This window comes from Corvus cornix, chromosome 2 (genome assembly GCF_000738735.6).
Source record: "Corvus cornix cornix isolate S_Up_H32 chromosome 2, ASM73873v5, whole genome shotgun sequence".
Taxonomy (NCBI): Eukaryota; Metazoa; Chordata; class Aves; order Passeriformes; family Corvidae; genus Corvus; species Corvus cornix.
Window position 1 is genome coordinate 92,957,417 of NC_046333.1, and position 18,768 is coordinate 92,976,184.

The window sequence follows — 18,768 nt, forward strand, 5'->3', positions numbered from 1 at the left end:
TAAAATTGCACATGCCAGAAAATTGTAGGAGCAATGCAGCTGAAAGAAGCCTATAAAAAATTAATGGCTGACATAAACACCAACCTCCAAACAAAGAATGGTCGGAAGGGAAGATGCAAGAGAAGTGAAATCTGACTTATTACAGGCTTTGTGAAGGGTTCTCATTTGGAGTACTGATTTTAAAATATGAGGAATTAACGACAGGTTTTAGACAGGATGCAAACTTGGCCTCTGGAAGCAGAGGCCATAACTGTATATAAAGTGCAACTGCGAAGGAGATCCTGATGATGTAACCTACTCCACAGAAGCAAAGAATGAGATACAGAGCCAGAAGAAGGAGAAGGATGGAGTTAAAAGTTTCTGTGGAGGAATCCAGGCAGCCTTTTAGGGGAAGAGAAAAACTGTCTCAGTAAAGAGAATTAATTCACAGAGCATAGGAAGTTCAGTTCTCATGGTGAAACGTTCCCATGAGACAAGACAGTCCATCCCATTATCCCCCAGGAGAGCTTAGGCAACTCTAAGTAGTCACTGAGAGCTAAACAGGGTCTCGGCTGCATTCAGCTGACTCCTTTGAGAGTGGGAAGAAGATCGTGACTGTTTCCTGACTACATTCAAACAAATGTATGGAGCTTTTATGTGGGCAGGGGCATCTGGTTTTCACACCATATGCTACTCCTTTTGGAATATAAGTATATAGCTGAGTAAATGCAAGGGGTTGTTTATATGATGAGCATGAAACAGTCTGAAATGACACCAGAAGCCATTAGTAATAAATAAATTCTGCTTTTCATCACAGGCCTCCAGATTCTCTTGGTAAACTTTTCGCTGATATGCTTGACCTTAAGTGAGATGGCCCTTTGACAGGGACGGAGGAAAACACCATTACTTTTTAAGTACACTTGATACTTCTAAACATCCAAAATGTGACAAATGAAACAGAAAAACAAAACCAAAGTAAACCACAACAAAACCTCGCAAAATTCCATCACATCGCAGTTGACGTTCTCTTCCTGCAGTGCTTTCCGTCGAAGATGCTATACTCATTCACTGACAAGGCGGCCTCTTGCCACTCAGTGTAAGGGAGCTGTGATCAAGTGACTAAACACTATTCTTCATAAAAACCTGAAGAAATAAATATTGTAAGTGGTGCAGGAGTGCAGAATTTAAGAGGGCACCACAGGCTTCATTAACCACTGCTGTGGGATCCTTTCTGTCTTGAAAAGGTTTCCATCAAAACCCTTCTGACAGCACAGTAAGGAACAGCACAGGTTATTAGTATACAAAAAAATAAAGAAGAAAGAATTTCACTGTCTGTGGTGGCTGACTTTATTAACTGTAGGCTGGGAGAAAAGATAGTCAAAATATAAACTACTGAAAACAAAGGGAAAGCATCTGCCAAAAAGAGATTACATGTCTCAGACTGAAACCTCTGTGCATCAGTGTGTATATACACGTATATATACAATTTGCTACCAGATTCTGTTGGTTTCAGTGCATTTCATACTAACCTTACTCCTATGAAATTAAAGAATTGTTAAAAAAATTAATGTTTTCCTGGAAGAAGTTTGAAGAAAGGTCTTGAGATGTATTAGTTCTTATCCATTGTTAAAGAGTACAACTAGTGACAAATAATTCTGGTGGTAGATGGAAAAGCCATACATACAACTGGCATGATGAATTTTCTTGACAAGAAATTTTTGAAGAGCATTGTCCAGCAGAGAAAAGACTGACATAGTGCCAAACATGATACATAAAGCCAGGACATAGTGCAACTGTGCAGAGAAAGTGATATAAGGATCTGTTTCTAGCCAGGGAAGACGTCTGTGATTAACCAGTAGCTGGTGGACATTTGCCATTCCAAGCCATAATAACAACTTTCAATCAGACTTAATTTAGAGTTTCTACAGAGAAACGTCAATATTGATGCCCAATGGATTTAGGAAACACACACCTGATGTATCATGTATGCACATATATACATTTGTATTTTTGTGAATACACTTCCATATATTTAGGAGTACAAATGCAGAGCTACTAATATATAGTTATGTGATTAGACATGGACATAGTTAAGTGGTGGTTTTATATTTGCATCTGTAACTATAGATAAAATTTTGGCACATTAAAAAACACTGATATATATTAGAGGTTTCTTTCTATATCTAGAAGAAATAGGACGTACGAACATGAGATAAAGCTGTACGTAAATATCTGGCAGCCTGGCACACTGAGTAGGCCTGCACTCTCACTGAAGGCTGTGGCTGAATTAATGTTAGTTTCCTTTCAACCATGACAGGGAAGGAGGAGGGAGGTCTGGAAAGCACCATCTGTTTTTCCAGATTGCTGTTAATCTGCCAATAACTCATATTGGATATAAAGAATTAATGCTATGGGAGAACATTAAAAAATATACAAAGCCTTCCTCTTTAGCATATGGAGCAAAGACCGGCAAAGAAGAGGCATCAGGTTGTCTTCCTGGGCCAGGAGGGTGGAAGGCCCTCTAAAATTTGTCTTGTAAGTTAAAGAGAATGAAAACACAGACAGATGTGGAAGAGGAAGGGAATGTTCCTCTGATAATCAAAGAAAGAAACCTAGCATTCATAAAAAAAAATGCTTTGTAAAAAAAATTTAAGGTTGGCCAAGCAACACCAAAAAAACAGGGCCCTGGCCCAGGCAATGCAGAGGAACAAATGAAATCCTGGCCCTGGGGAGCATTCGGACTACGCTTTGAGAGCCCATGATGGCTTCTCTGAGAACACACATTGTGAGCAAAAGGTCACACAAAGAGAGCCTGAAGCCACTTGGAAAGGGTGGCAAGGTGGCATCAGTGAGACAGCAAAACATGGGGTGATACATCTGAGGTGAGGCTCTAATCCAGTAACGGCTGATTGCGGATTTTACATTGACCAGAAAAGGTCGACATATGGTCTGCTGGGAAATCCGCCAGCAAAAGTACTGCTATTTTTGGATGTTTTTAATATAATTTTCATGCTTTTCCTTATCTGTGCAGCTTTATTAGAGAAAGCAGTGATGGTTACTACCAGGAATGATCTCTACTTCTTATGGCACCTCTGCCGATGTTAAGTTGAGCAGGAGTGAGCTATGTACAGGGGATAATTCACTGAAATAGGACTGTTCTGTCCCATTTCTGCTGCACCTATCCAAGTAAACTGAGCATTGGCAAGCAATCAGCCTTCCCACAAAAGCATGAGCACTGTTTCTTGCACAGCTTTGGCCCAGGCCAAATGACATCCTGCTCTTTAGTAACATTTCAAGAGCTAGTGCAGGTAAACAGCCTCTCTACCTTGCTCCTGTGGCCTTCACACAAGCATACACTGCATCTTTGGGGCAATTTTCCAGTTCCAGTGCTTGAATCCAACCAATACAAACAAGTATGAAGGCTTTTGCACAGGCAAACATGGTATTCTGGATCCATCCTTCTATACCTCCCTATCCATGATGGCAGAGGGTCTTTATAGAGGTGATAAACAGCCTTTCAAAGCTACTGCTTTGCATTCCTACAAAGGTCCTCAGTGTCCCATGCAGCATGAAACTGTCTTACAACAACCAGAAGTTGTTTAATTTTGACACCAGAAGTGAAAGGACTTATCTACACTGACAGTAGGAAAAGAAAATCACCCACCTCTCTGAGGACAGAAAGCTGGTGCAGCAACATAAGTGATCTGGCAGTTCGTGCATAAACAGGAAGAGAAGGATTCCACAAATTTGATGGCATGTGGTCTTTATTTTCAGAGTTGTTTGATTGACGAGTGACTGTGAAGGGGTGCTGTATACAGGGAGCTCTGCTGATGGGCCCTGTGATCCAAAGCTGGAAGGAGCTCTAGACTGATATCACTGCTACCTGATGACAATTTTCTGGCTCTGGGGGCTATTTCTTCTGTCAGACATGCTGAATGCCATCTCCTTCATTTCATATGTCTTTTTTTCTTAGGCTTTTTTTTCCCCACTGAGTTTCCTTACAGTATAAAACGTGTGAATGGGTATGGGTTGTACTCTTAAATCATGAATGTGGTGTCTCTGTTTCACTCTGATTTTTACAATCCTCACTTTAGACCCAGTAAAATCTACCAGTAAAAAACTTGTTTTATTCCCCTCTCTGGTAAGCTTAAGCTGCAGGTTGAAAACTTCTCAAAAGGTCAGCCTTTGTAAAAAGACTACAAAAGTGGCAGGGGCCAGAGCCTAATGCCACACCTTCAGACCCTCCATCAGTAAAAGCATGGAAAAATGACTTACTTTCCAGAAGCAGGACCAGGTTAGTAAATAACAAAATTTTTGAACCAAATAACACAGATGGAAAAAAACAAAACAGGTAAGATTTGGTATACACAAGCACTTTAGGGGATTCTTTACCATAAAGTGGTCATGGTTTAAAGCTTTAGATACCAGCCTTTATTCCCACATATTCCCAGTGAATTTTAAGGAACAAAACTGAGCACACCATGTTCAGTTTACCCATGAAATGCAAAGACCAAATTCCAGAAATTACAATTCTGGCTATATGAAACACACTTATATTCCATGTATCCAAAGTATATGTTGTTTAACTTAGTTGTTTGTTTTATGAAAAGAAAATGAAAGACATAATTTCTATAGCTGCTTAATGTTTTATTCCTGGCTGGGTATTTGGACTAGGAAAACAACAGCTTTCCTTTTGGCTGTTAGTGCTTAATTATTCAATGTTAACAGCCAAGAAGTAAGCTGTTAGCCCTCCTCCTCTTCTTCACAGCTTTTCTTTCCCTCGTGGGTCTAAATCTGTCCTTCACACATATGAAGAGCAGTTTGAATTGTAGGGATTGCATTTTGGCCTCACAGGAAATGGCCTATGGCTTACAATATTTCCCCTTAATATCTGTGTGGCTTGTTCTCCAATCTTTCAAAACAGCACAGTAGCAGCTTAATTTCCTCTGTCTTTGATGCTCTTCTTTAAATACCATCACAGACTCTTCTTCACAGATCTGCTCCCAAGCTAAGCTGTCTTGGTACAATTTCTGAAATGTAATGACGGTTCTACCTAAATCACTGTACACACTGCTAGACAAAGTAAATAAGCTCTAAATCTAGTGGGTTTCCTTCTTGTTCCTTAGAAGCCTCAACAGCAGAAGACTTCACAAGACCTAACCAGATTGACTCTAGCGGCACTTAAAGGATATCCTGTAAGATGGCAAATGCTGGTATCAGAGGATGATGACTGCTTGAAACATCTCCAAATAATATCTCATAAATTAAACCACATATTCAGTGTATGTGGGTCAAGTGCATGAAGGCCAAATCCAGTAGTGTCATCCAGAGGAGCATGTAAGCTGTGTTTTCCTAAAGAGTCTAAAAAGTCATACAGCTTGCCTGTCTAGGATGAGGGCAACTCACGACATAACCACACCCCTTCCTTGAGTACAGCTTTTCCCTTTACCCTCTTCTGAAAAAAAAAATCTCTGGAAACAGATTCATTTGCTCCAACTAAGCATAACAAAAGGTGGGCATGTACCACTTGAAGACAGGCCACCCCAAGATACTTTTACTTTACCAGTCAGGGATACACAGCTCATGACTGTTCCCTAACTTTTGCTACCAAATCATTGCATTTAGGTTCTATTATAGACTGCTTGAATTCCCATCAGTTGGATAAACTTGCAAAGTTAAGGGCAAAGGGAACATAAGATATGTACAAAGCCATGATCTTACTGTGAGTCTAGCTGAAGTCTTAACAGTCTAATAAAAGAATTACCCACCCAGTTACAATGACACTAATGCTTCACAGTTCAAATTATATTACTTAAAATTGTATATACACAAACATTTTAGCATCACAGAATCATTAAGGTTGGAAGAGACCTTAAAGATCATCTCATCCAATCATCAACCCAGCACCACCATATCACCCCAAAAACCATAGCTTTAAGAGCCACATACAGATGCTTCCTCAAGACTTCCAGAGACAGCAATGCTACCACCTCCTTGGACAGTTTATTCCAGTGCCTAACCACACTTTCAGTGAAAGGTTTTTTTCTAATATCTACCCTGAACCTCCCCTAGCACAACTTAAGGCCCTTTCCTCTCATCCTTGCACTTGAAACATGACAGAACAGATCAATCCCCACCTCACTGCAACCTCCTTCCAGGGAGTTGTAGAGAGTGATGAGGTCCTCCCTGACCCTCCTGTTGTTCAGGCTAAACAACAACAGCTCCTTCAGCTGACCCTCATAAGACTTGTGCTCCAGACCCTCCATCAGTTTTGTTGTCCTTCTCTGGACACTCACAGCACCTCAACGTCCTTTCTGAAGGGAAGGGCCAAAACTGAGCACAGAAATTGAGCTGCAGCCTCAACAGTGCTGAGTAGAGCAGAATTATCACTTCCTTTGTCCTGCTGGCCACACTATTTCTGATACAAGCCAGGATGCCATTGGCCTTCTTGGCCACCTGGGCACATGTTGGATCATGTTCAGCCGCTGTCAAACCGCACCCCCAAGTCCCTTCCTGTTGAGCAGCTTTCCAGCCACTCAGCTCCCAGCCTGCAGCACTGCCTGGGGTTGTTGCATTCTCATTGTTGAATCTCCTGGAGCTGTCTTCAGCCCGTCAATCCAGCTGATCCAGGGCCCTCTGCAGATCTTTCCTGCCCTTCAGTAGATCAACTCCCACCTAACTTGGTGATGCCTGCAAACTTACTGAGGTGCACTCGATCCCCTCATCCAGGCTGTCAATAAAGGTATTAAGCAGGACTGGTCCCAATACTGAGCCCTAGGGAACATCACTTGTGATCAGCCACCAGCTGGATGTAATTCCATTCATCACAACTCTCTGGGCCCAGCCATCCAGGCAGTTTTACCCAGCAAAGGCTACACCTGTACAGGCCATGAGCAGCCAGTTTCTGCAGGAGAATGCTGTGGGCAATGGTGTCAAATGCTTTACTGAAGTCTAGATAGATGAGACTTTCCCTCATCTACTAAGTTGGTCACTTTGTCGTAGGACATCAGGTTGGTCAAGCAGGACCTGCCTTTCATAAACCCATGTTGGCTAGGCCTTCAGGACTGACTCCCACAGGACTCTGGCAATCAATCTCCTAAACACGCCAAAATCTGCCTGTAGGAAGTCCAAGTTCTGCTGGCACCACTCCTAACTTCACCCAGAATTGAAATCTCTTACCATTTTTTGGTCACTATGCCCAGGATATACCAACCCATTTTTTGGTGGTGTGCTTTCCTTTCCACTGCACCTCTGGGTCTTAAGGACAGCTTCAGAGCAGGGGGAGAGGAACAGTGAGCTCCCAGTGTTCAAATCTTTTGCTAGTATGATGCTGATGGTTTCTTCCATCTCAACTTGGAATCTGCTTGGAGTCCTTTTTACATGTTTTCTAGCACCCTCTGCACCTTGCTCTTTCTTCACTGTTCTCCAACTCTATGTTACACATGTATAACACTGTTCCATATAGTGTGTATTACATGTGTCAGATACTTAGTATTAGTTCTTTTGTTATGCCTAACTGGTTTTACCCATTTCTAAAGACTGCTTTTCTTCAATTGCTTGCAAGGAACCTCTGGTAAGCTCTTCATAGCCTTGGGGCCTGTAGTATCTTCCTGTCCCTGTAACCCACAAGGTGCTTTATTCCAGGATCAGTCATACACAGTTCATTCTACAGAGAATAAGTGCTTGTTATTAATATCTTCTAGTTACAAAAAATATGTAAGATTAGGTGTTATACCACACAGTTGTACGAAGTGATCAAAAGCTAAAAAGAAGTAATTAACAGTTACATGGTCATTAGACAATCATTAATACAGGTAAATAAGCTAAAAATAAATCTACAAGTAGGTCAAGACAAGTCCATACAAAGCCCAACAGGGTCAGAAGTCTCCACTGTTAACTTGGCACAAAGCCTGTGGCCTCTTACAATAAATGGAAACACCTTATCTACTTGGCTACAAGGCTACAGCTGTTCCTTGAACCCATGCTTTATGATGGAGTCTCCAGTCAAATTCTGAGCTTGAAAAAAACCTCTCAAGAATTCCTGTCTTCAGATCAAGTGAACCTCTGGGAAGCGACAGGGACTGTGATGCAAATGCTCTCTTTGAGATCAAATATTCATTCAGACTAGATTAGAAGGGACTAGACTTCATTACTCATCAGTCAGTCTCCATGACAAATGTCTGAATTACAAATTTGCCATCATACAGGAAACAAACACACATTTTTATTCATTGCAAAAAAGGAGCACAACTGAAGACTTCATGGCTGTGAAGAGCACTTTAACACTCTCTGGTCCAAATGAAAGCTTACTTCTCACCAGAAAGAAGTGATTGTACTCCTGATAGGTGCTTACTGCTCTTTCTCTAGCTCAAAATATGGAAATAAACAGTAGATGTGAGTCTTCAGGACAGTAAACATAATCCTCAGTCTCTGTTTGCATATCAAAACATAAATGCAGATTTAGACTGAAGCTCACTGTCTCGGACCTCTCCAGCTCCATTTCAATGTGTGTTACTTTGAAAAAAGTGGTTGTTACTGATTATGTAATGAAAGAAAAAGACACCTGTGAAAGCCACATAATAATACTTAGCTCAGCCCTTACTCTTTCATGGCTTTTTTCTTGTGAGGTTCTCTTATTTCAAGAGAGAAGTTACTATCAGACGTGGAGTCTCATAGCTCATGAAGAGGCTGTGTGACCTTTACATCTATTACCTTCCAAAGATATGAGATTGTAATTTCATGCTAACATGCTTCATGTTATTTTCAGGCACCTTCAACACCATCATTCTCACCTACCTCTATGCAGAGCCATTACAAAATTTGGTGAAGAAAATTTCAGTGGACAATGTTGTTTAGAGAGGGGTTAATCAAGGACCACTGAGCTAAGCTCTTCACAAACAGACAGAATGCAATCCTGGACCACAGAGACTGACTTCCGAGTTCTGCTCCGGGTAGTTTAGCAAACATTCTCATGTTCTGAGTCTACAATGCATAGAAAAGAGGAGGCCAAGGGGTGTGTGTTTCATTTGCAACCTCTCAACCACATTGATTTAAGTGACTCCTCTCAAAATAAAGGGAACAGGAGAAAAAATAGTAATTACACCTGCAGAATTTTTCAAAAATCATAATTGCCCCAAACAGTTTAAGATTTCCTGTCTATCCTGTGTAGTGTAAGTATTACAAAAGCAAAGACACTTGCCTACCGATACAAAACAGATTGGAAAAACCCTGCCTTTGTGATTGAAGAATGTCTCCACCTCTTAAATACTGGAAGTTGTTATTGATTTCCCCAGCAGATGGAGTAGCATGTACAGTTTTGATAATTCCTGCAGACTTATTTATTTGCAATATATACTATATTACTTTTTACCTTATATCATGGAACTCTACTTGGTTCAATGTATCAAAAAATCAAGCTCCAAAGACTGAATAAACCAACAGATAAAACTAAGAATCTTCTTTCTCTCCATAACTCTCCAAGACCTTTGAAAATCTGAAGTAACTTCTATTGAGGTTCTGCTTTACCTTCAGCTCTTCCCATCACCTGCTGTGCAGCAAAGCAGCAGAAACATCACAAGTTCCAGAGGATGCAGACATTCGTGTCAGTGTCATAAAGACTCCACAAGAATCATACAGTCATAGGATATTTCAGGTTGGAAGACCCCTTGAAAGGTCATCTAGTGCAACCCTCTATTACCTAGACCTCAAAGGTAGGTCACTCATGAGATCAGACCAGGCTTCCCAGGGCTTTATCCATCAGATCTTGAAAACATCCAGTGGAGAAAGGAGACTGTGTAACTGCTAGGGGCAACCTTAGCTAGACCATCCTCATGGTGACAAGGTATCTCCTTATATCCAATGTATCTCGTTTCAACTTAACCCCATTGTTTCTTGTCCTCCTGCCATGAACTGCCATGAAAAGACTGCCTTCAGCTTCTTTACGACCTCTGTGTAGCTCTAGGAAGGATGTTATTAAGGCCCAATTTATCACTGTCTTTCCTATATTGAGGGTGATCACATAGGGTGAGAGGTGGACACAGCCAATCTCTGCAGTAAACTGACACACTGTGCCACTATCCTCCAGTATTTCCTCGTGCTCAGAGCTCATGCACAGGCTAACTCACATGGACTTTATACTTTTATGCCAAGCACAGCATTACATAGAGGAATATCTGTAACTTAAGGACCCCAGAAATCCTGAATTCCAGCCTGACCTGTGTCACTGAATTGCTATACAAAAGAAGATTAAATTCTTTCATTTCTACAATACTTCCATGCAAGGACAGCATACATCTCATAGAAAATACATATATTCAAGGTTCAGCCCAACTCAGCAAGTCTGGCCTGAGACAAACACTATTATTTCTTCTTCTTTAATGTGACAAAAGAACACACCCCCTAATGCACAGAGATCAGTTTTAGAAGCAAATGTCATAAGGCGGGACCGACGCAATGCTTTCATGTCAATTTGTTTTTTTCCTGGAAAAGGCAGGATGACGCTAGATCCCCTCAGCAGAAATCCATGCAGTGCTTTCTGGCAATGAATGAAGGTGGGCACATACACAAAGAAATTGGGAGTGGCACTGATGCAGTGTGGAAATGAAAGCTGGAGCAAAGCACTGGCATTGCTTTGATGTAAACAGCTTTATATCACACACAGCAACAAAGAACATGACCTATGTTTACTGCCTTTCTCAGCAAGAAAAAGGTCTTGCCTGTGCAAGACCAACAAAGACCAAGACCAAGTCAATTCTTCAGTGAACTACATCCAAACTTGAGCTACATAGAATCACAGAGCTGCAGAATGGCTGGGATTGGAAGGGACCTTAAAAAACATCTAGTTCCAACCACCTCACACCATTAACACACGAATGATGCCCTCCTACAAAGTAGCAACTGCTACTTTTCAGGAGGTTATCAGGAGGTGAGCAGAAGTGTTATGATTTCTTAAAACAGAAAAGAACTTGAGGGGTTAGTCTGGCCAAAGTTTGAAGGCAGGAAACTGGGTGAATAATGAAATGATGGTGGTATAGCTTATTACTAATAGCTAGTAAGTAGCAGTGGTTCTTAGTGCTATAGGGGTTTTACCCAGCAGCATCAAATGAGGGCGAGAAGGGAAATGTAGGATGGGAAGCACTGCATGAAAGCTCTTCTGTCACAGAAGGTACTGGAAATATTTAGCATGGGCGTGCTAATTAGGCATTGCAGTTACACTTTCAAATCCAGGACCTGATGGTGTTAAATGTACAGTGAAAAAATGGGACTTTGTATGCTAAAGTACAGCTTTGACTCCATGCATGTGCTGGTTTACAACAGCACAATGGAGTTACACTAGAATGCCAGAACCCATGGTGCCATCACTCTCCCACATTAATCTGCCTCTGCAGGTTTTTCACAGTTGGGTACTTCACAAAGACACTTAGAGTAAGATAGGATGCTGTGTTTGGAATGTATGCCAGTTTTTATGACAAAGTTCCTTGCAATCTGATCCATGAATTATCAGTAGCAGTATTGTTCCCAACTTCAGCATTATCTGAAAGCCACTGTTTTACAGTAGATGGTGGAGGAACAGGTTTTGGAGCATGAATACAACTGTCTCACAGCACTTTTCTACACAACATGGTGAGTAGGCGGCTTTTTAAGATATCTTTTCATTACCTGATGCTCATGCATTGTAGGGGTAAGGCACAGACTTCCACCAACACCATCTTCCTGAAGTACAGGCGTATTTACATTGCCTGTGAATCAGCTACAGATTTTACTAAACCTGGCATGACTACACCTACAACTTCACTACCAAGAGGTGCCTTTTTATACAGGGAGGTAGATAACTCCTGTACTTATTCCAGTGTGCCTTCCCAGAGAAGACATGGGAAGTTCATAAATCTTAAATTGTGGAGTTTGACTAGTCTGTAAAATGCTTTAATGCTGCATTGCCTGCAAGAGCAGGGAAAGTGAACTTTGAGACATAGATACTATTTTCTCCCACTCAGCTTTGATGTCTATATGGCAAAGATAAGCCAGGTGTAAACATTCTAACCCAAACTCCCTGGAAAACATCCACGCTTCAGCCACTACCCGGGACCTGGCTGGTCAGCACTGGCAATTACCTGGCATTATATGAAGACAGTTCTTCCTCAATGCTTTTAGCCTCCTGTCTTGAGAATGAGGAGAAAACCACTCAGCCTTGAGACTCTGGACACACAAATGTTCCAAGAGAAAGAACCAGGACTTTTATCCCAACAAACAATGAGCCTGCCAGAGGCTCTTAAGCCAGAGAGCAGACAAGAGGGATGGGAAACAGGATCACTGGTAAAGTTACCTAAGAATCTGTGTGGAGACAAGAGGAAGAGAAGCTGTCCACCAAATGGAGCACTTGGACACACAGGTATCACACAGGTATGCAGTGGCATTAACATATTTTACCAAAATATCTTAAAGATCCATTTTACTGGCAAAGAAGTGCCTGGAAGATGGTTACAGTTGTATTCCTGGAGCCCCTTTTCCTTTCACAGAATTAGTCAGTTCAAGGGGAGAAAGAATACAGGGTGAGTATATACTTGGAAGTTTTCTTCCTTCTTCTGGACTCACTGGGAATGCTAAGAGGAAATTCAGAAAAACACACTTTTCAACTGAAATCATACCAGAAATTAACTTTCATGTGTTGCTCTGGCCACCTAGTGCATGTTCTAGGCATCTTCTAGTATAGTCTGTGTGAGATCTACACATAACAGAAATGGTGCAGGCTATTGAGAAGTTAGAACTTTATATAAATCAGTTTATGAGCCAGCAGATAGATCTGAATGCACAGGTGGTGAGTGAGAAATGAATAAGCAGAAGGCCTGGGAACAGTGCCTAGTGAATTTTGGGAAGGCACTCTCAAGCACGTCTGAGTTTTCACTTGCATCCTCCATGCATGAGGCTGGAGCCTGTCCTTATGTGAAATCCAGTATCTCAGTGCCAGATTTACACTCAAGCCCAGACATATCAGGTTTTTTGAGGATGGTCATAAACAGGGACAGAAGCCTAAAGTAATCCTGCAGTGATGCAAACTCACTGTCGTGCTGCTGGCAGGAAGGCAATTGGTCTCATTATCTGCATTTCAGCAAGTTTATGAGGACACCAAATTTCACAAAGTGGTAGCTGATGGAGAAGAGCACTGCAATTTCAGGGACCCTAGCAGTGTGGAAAAATGAGCCAACAAAAACCTCCTGAAGTACAGGACAGACAAATGTTAAGTCCTGTATCTTGGATGATGAACTCCATGCAGTGAGACATGGCCTGACTCTCCAGAGAGCAGCTCTGCACAGAATGGCACAGGGGACACACTGGACATGAACCAGTGGCACACCCTTGCAGAGAGGAAGGTGACTGTTGCCAATGACAGTTGCTCCTACCATGAGAAAAAATCACACAACCAAAACTGATTGCCCAGTGAAAGATGATGATGATGATGATGATGATGATGATAGGGGATACACATGATAAAGTCACACCAAGACAGAGGGCTAACCATGGAGCAAGATGCACAACAAGCATGTCAAGCGAAGCTCTCCTAAAGATACTCCTTTATTACACACTCATTTGGAAAACTGAGTTTTGTGCCCCCAGTGCAAAAGAAACACTAACAAACTGGAGAATCTAGAAGAGGGATATTTAGATGGTGGGAGGCTTGAGCACATGACACACAGGGACAGAGACAACCATATTTGTTTAGCTCAAGAGGCTGAGGGTAAAACAAGCTGCTGCCCTCACCTAAGGTTAGAGAGTAGATGGAGCTAGAGCCCTCCCTGCAATGCACAGCAAGAGGCAATCACTGCAAGGTCCAACAAAGGAATTCTAACTGGATATAACAAACAGTATCTTCACCAGAGAGTGCTTAAGCACAGGGACGGGTACTCAGAGAAACCCTTTCCTTGGAGATTCTCAAAATGCAATTGCACAAGGCCCTCAGCAACCTGATCAAGCCTTGATGATTACATCATCAAGTTCCTACCAAAGTGCATTTTGCTATGACATATACCCATATTTCCAATACTATTTCACACTGTCGTAGCTATCTAGTGGTAAGTGCAGGTTCCAATCTGAATTTCCATTTCATGGAAAATGTTGGCATTTGCAATTACTTTTCATTATAATTTCAATCAAACAAAAAAATCATTAAGAATTTTTTAAATTGCTTTGAGATTAAAGAAAGTTAAACATATTAATTTTAAAAAGGTATTTAATATTACATTTAATTAATTTTATTCATCATTTACTTTTTGAAGTAAAGGAAGGAATATGGAAACAAAAATGGAACAAAATTAGAAAGTGACGTCTACCAAACCCCACAACTGCATCAGGTTCAGATTCACACTGAATTACAATAGTTTGGTCCTTTACAAACTTCTGTGCAGTTGTATCATGCAGTTATGTTTTCTCCCTCACAGCTGTCTTCCTCAGGTGAGGAACACATATGCTCTCCTTCACTGACTACAACAAATGTCACACTCTAACTGCATGGAGCATTTATGTAAGACAGGAGTAATATTACTTACCAGCCGATCTTGGGAATTTAGGTTCTTTTCCTATTACCTTACCAGGAAAACAATCAAAACAGTAGCTAATAAACTGGAAGGTCTACAGAATAGTGTTTGATAATTAAGCAATGTTGGGAATGCAGCCCCTCTGAAACCACAGCATACTAACCACAAATTTAGTTCTGATTTTGGAAGCATTTCACTGAGATAATGTCTTAGCTCTGCAGCATTTGTAAACACATTTTCTATCTCTCTATAGTATCTGAGAAGAAAACCAGGTCAGTATATTTACTCAGTGATAAATGCTTGAACCAAAAAAAAAAAAAAAAAAAAATCACACTAAACTAGCTGGAATTTCACTTTTTTAAGACAAGAAGCTCTTTGGAGGAAGCAGTGCATGGGAAGCTTTGCTTAGTTCTATTTTATGAAATAAAAGTGTAACTTCAAAGAATTCCTCAATTTTTGTTTGGTCAAAAAGTCGCTGATACTATTCTGAAAGGAAGCCATGTGAAAAATCCTTCAAAATAAGAAACAAGGATAATTATTTGCAACCTGCTGCCAAATGTGCCATAGTGGTATCAAATCTGTGGTGATCCACGTCTGAACTTGGATTTTTTGACTTAAGTAAAATGGGTCTGTTCTGTTCGTTATTGTTACTACCTGCATATCTCTGCATCAGAGCCTTATCCTACTACATGGCACAATTCAGTATCTTCAGAGGCCTCCAGAGAAAAAGAGATAACTAAACCACTGAAGGAAGAAGAGAAGATAACAATACATGTCAGGGATGAGATATACTCAGTAACTTCACACCTGCTCTTGCTTTGCCTGCCTTTCCTTTCAGCAACTTCTGAAATCAAAGCAGAAATCACAAATGCTGTACAAGTTTCCCCTCAAAAAAAAAAAAAAAAAAAGAGCCAAAAGGCAGAGTCCTCCTCAGAGATCTTAAGCTGAGAATCATTAATATTCTTAGTATATTACCAGTGCCATGTCTAGAAAAGAGCCTTCTCTGAAACACATCTCTATCAACAGCTAATACAAAGATGCCAATGCAGCCTTATTACTAAAGCAGGAAGTATGTAACAAGTTAGACTTTGAAGTCATCTCTTTCTCCAGAAAAAAACCAAACAAAAACCAATGGAAAGAGCATGTGTGTGTGTGTGTGTGCTGTGCAGTACATCTGGCTTCTAAACAGATGGCAAAAGTGAAAGGCAATTCTGAAACACTGGAACTAACAAAGCCCACATACCTACAGATCAGTAGCTCATGGGTGATTGACTACAGTGTGCAAACAGGTGCAAGAGCAAAGACAAAAATTTTCCTTTCATAAAGGAAGAAGACTCTCTCCCCCTTTTCTTCCTAGGTAACACGAGAGAGGCTTTTGCGCAGAAGGAGCATTGACCATCAGTTACCTAGTCCATCCAACCCTCAAGAATGGTGTCTTTCAGCTTCTAGGTCTCTGGCAAATTAGACTGAAGCTGCTTACGTACTCAGACCTATTGCTGGGAGGGGGAGGGAAGCCTTAAGACACAGATGGACTCATGTGCAACAGAACCATCTCCTTATAAACCCCTTCTTCAGTTGAGGGATAATGGAGTCTGAGGTTGTAAATACTTTTTTTTTAAATCGAGGATAAAAGATTCTAGTACTTTATCATCTCTTCTATGGAAATACAAGTTCTTCCAGATATCTTGAATCTTTATTGTTAAGGAGACAAAGTAAAGATCTTTGAGGACTTAAGAGCCTTCTGCAGCACTTAAGTAAAGATATTTACAACAGTCAGCTCAGTTGAGCTTGTATTCCAATCACATACCAGTAGGCATAAAAATCCAAAGCCTTACTAATTCATAGTCACCTGATACAAAGCTTTTCAAATGACTGTCCTTTCTTCTTTTCTACCTATTACTGAAAGACTAGCTCTCTCTATCACAGATTACCTACTGTTTATCAGTATGGCTGTAATTTATTCACCCAGGTCAAACAGAATTTCACATTCATTATTAGCCAGAATTCTGGTAAGTCTTTGCCACCTGCATTTCTTTACCTGTACCTCTCTGGAGCTGAAGTTTGATAAACATCAGTTGCAAGACTCCACTACAACTCGTGTACATGAAATACTAAGAATAGGAGCATGAATATCCAACACATCCATGTTAATAATTAAAATAAGCACAACTTGAAAACATACAATATAGAGTATCTGGGTTTTAATGAAGTACAACGAATATAAAACTATGGATGTTTCAGCTAGCTGAATCCAACTAAAGTATCACCAGAGGTAAGCTGACACAAAATATAAAGCCAAGAAAGGGTAGGAAGTAATTTGTGCAAAACTAGAGACATTAGACTCTTTTGACAGTGCATACAAAAATCCATGACACAGGCCATTCTAGAAAACAAAATATTTAAGCAAGGACAGCCCTGTCAAAATAGTCAACACTTTTATACTCAGTTGAATTAAATGTATTAATATGTATTTAAATGTACTAAAAATTTATCAAAAGGCTGTACAGCAATAAGCCTTCCGCTCATCACTTTTCCAAGGTCATCACCAATGCTGGTCTTTAGAAGCAGCAGGACACCAAAAAAGAAAAAATATGTGGAGGGCTTTAAATGGAATTACTTGATGTGGGAAAGCAGCTTTTAGGGAACAGAAGTGTTTCAAAGAAAATTGTTTCCTGCTGTATTAGAAAACAGTCAAACAGTGTATTAGAAAAAACAGTAGAGAAGAGGTTACCTACTTAGATATTACTGTTATTCCTTATTCCTTACCCTTACACTATTTTAGAGTATTCCATTCCTTTTCCTTTGAGCACCACAAATTAGCACAGTCTGTTCACATGGTCAGCAGAACAACTGACCTGCATTTGGTCTTCTCTGCATTTTCTTGCCTTAAGATGAAATCGCTGACTGTGCAGATTTTATTTTCTTGCTAAGCAAAGCATTTAAGGGAGAGATCCTTATCTCTGCCTTTTGAAGTGCTGAGCTAACCCCCCTACTTACTTTGTTTTCCCTTGTGGCTTAACTTCCCTTCCATATGCATAGAGGTAAATGATTTATGGATCCTTTCCCCTTTAATACATGATTTATTTGTATCAGTTTCCATCAATTTAGTGTTCTGATACCCCACTGCCTTTGAGTCTCCAAAATTCCCTGTTCCTCAACTTCCAAACCTCTGAAAACATAACCTTCCTACTATTACATTTTCTAAGACAATTTTCAGTTTCTGCTCCAAGTCTTCTATCTTTCCCTCCACATTTATACTGGGTACTACGGCATAAGCACAGCTCAAAACAATTATCTCTGTAGCCCCAAGACCACATTCCTTATTCTTGTTTTTGTTCTGAACAGTTTGGCCTCTTCAGAAGTAATGCTAATTTAAGAACTGCTTTAAGGAAGCTGGTAAGGGAGGCTGCTTCTACAACATGCAGTTAGCACTTCTATCAAGGCTGCATAACCAAGAATATTGTTTTCCCAAGATAAACTGATACTCAACCAGGACTTGATATGAACAGCAGGCTAAAATAATTCTATTCAACTTCAAGACCATATTAGCAGTGAGTAATGCTAATGCACAGATATGTAGATATCTTTAAAAAGAGAAGGGAAAGCTGTCTGACTGTTCAAAAGGAAAATAAAGAACATCCAGAACTGGAGTGATTATCTGAAGCAACACTTAGCTGTATCTCAGCCTATTTGCATGTCCTGTTACTTAAAATGTAGTCATTGCTTTTCCAGTCCTCCCATTCCATTTAATTCTCCTTGAAAGAGTCTGGACCTCCAGTCATCAAATCACAGAATATCCTAAGTTGGAAGGGACCCACAAGGATCACTGAAGTCCAACTCCTGGCCCTGCACAGGACAGTCCCAAGAATCACACCATGTGACTGAGGGTGAAAAATGTCTTTGACAGCTGTGCAATTATTCTTTTTAAAATCAGTTAGGTACCAGTTCATGTTGTTCCTCAAGTGCAGTTTGAAAAAACAAGCATACTTATATATCTTTTATGTATAATGAGCACTGAGTAAAGCTTAACTTGCATTAAGGAAATAAATTAAATAAATACAGCTATATTTTGGGAGTTAACAGAAGAATATAACCACCTCAGCACCAGTACCTCAGTTTTATTTCAACAAGGACGTTGGTTACCTTCTCATGTTTGAGAACCTGATTTTGTCTCTTCCATCCACAAAAAAAGATCTTCTAGCATAAAATTACATAGCAATGTAGAGATGGGAGAATCTGGTCTGAACTGTCAAATAGCGTT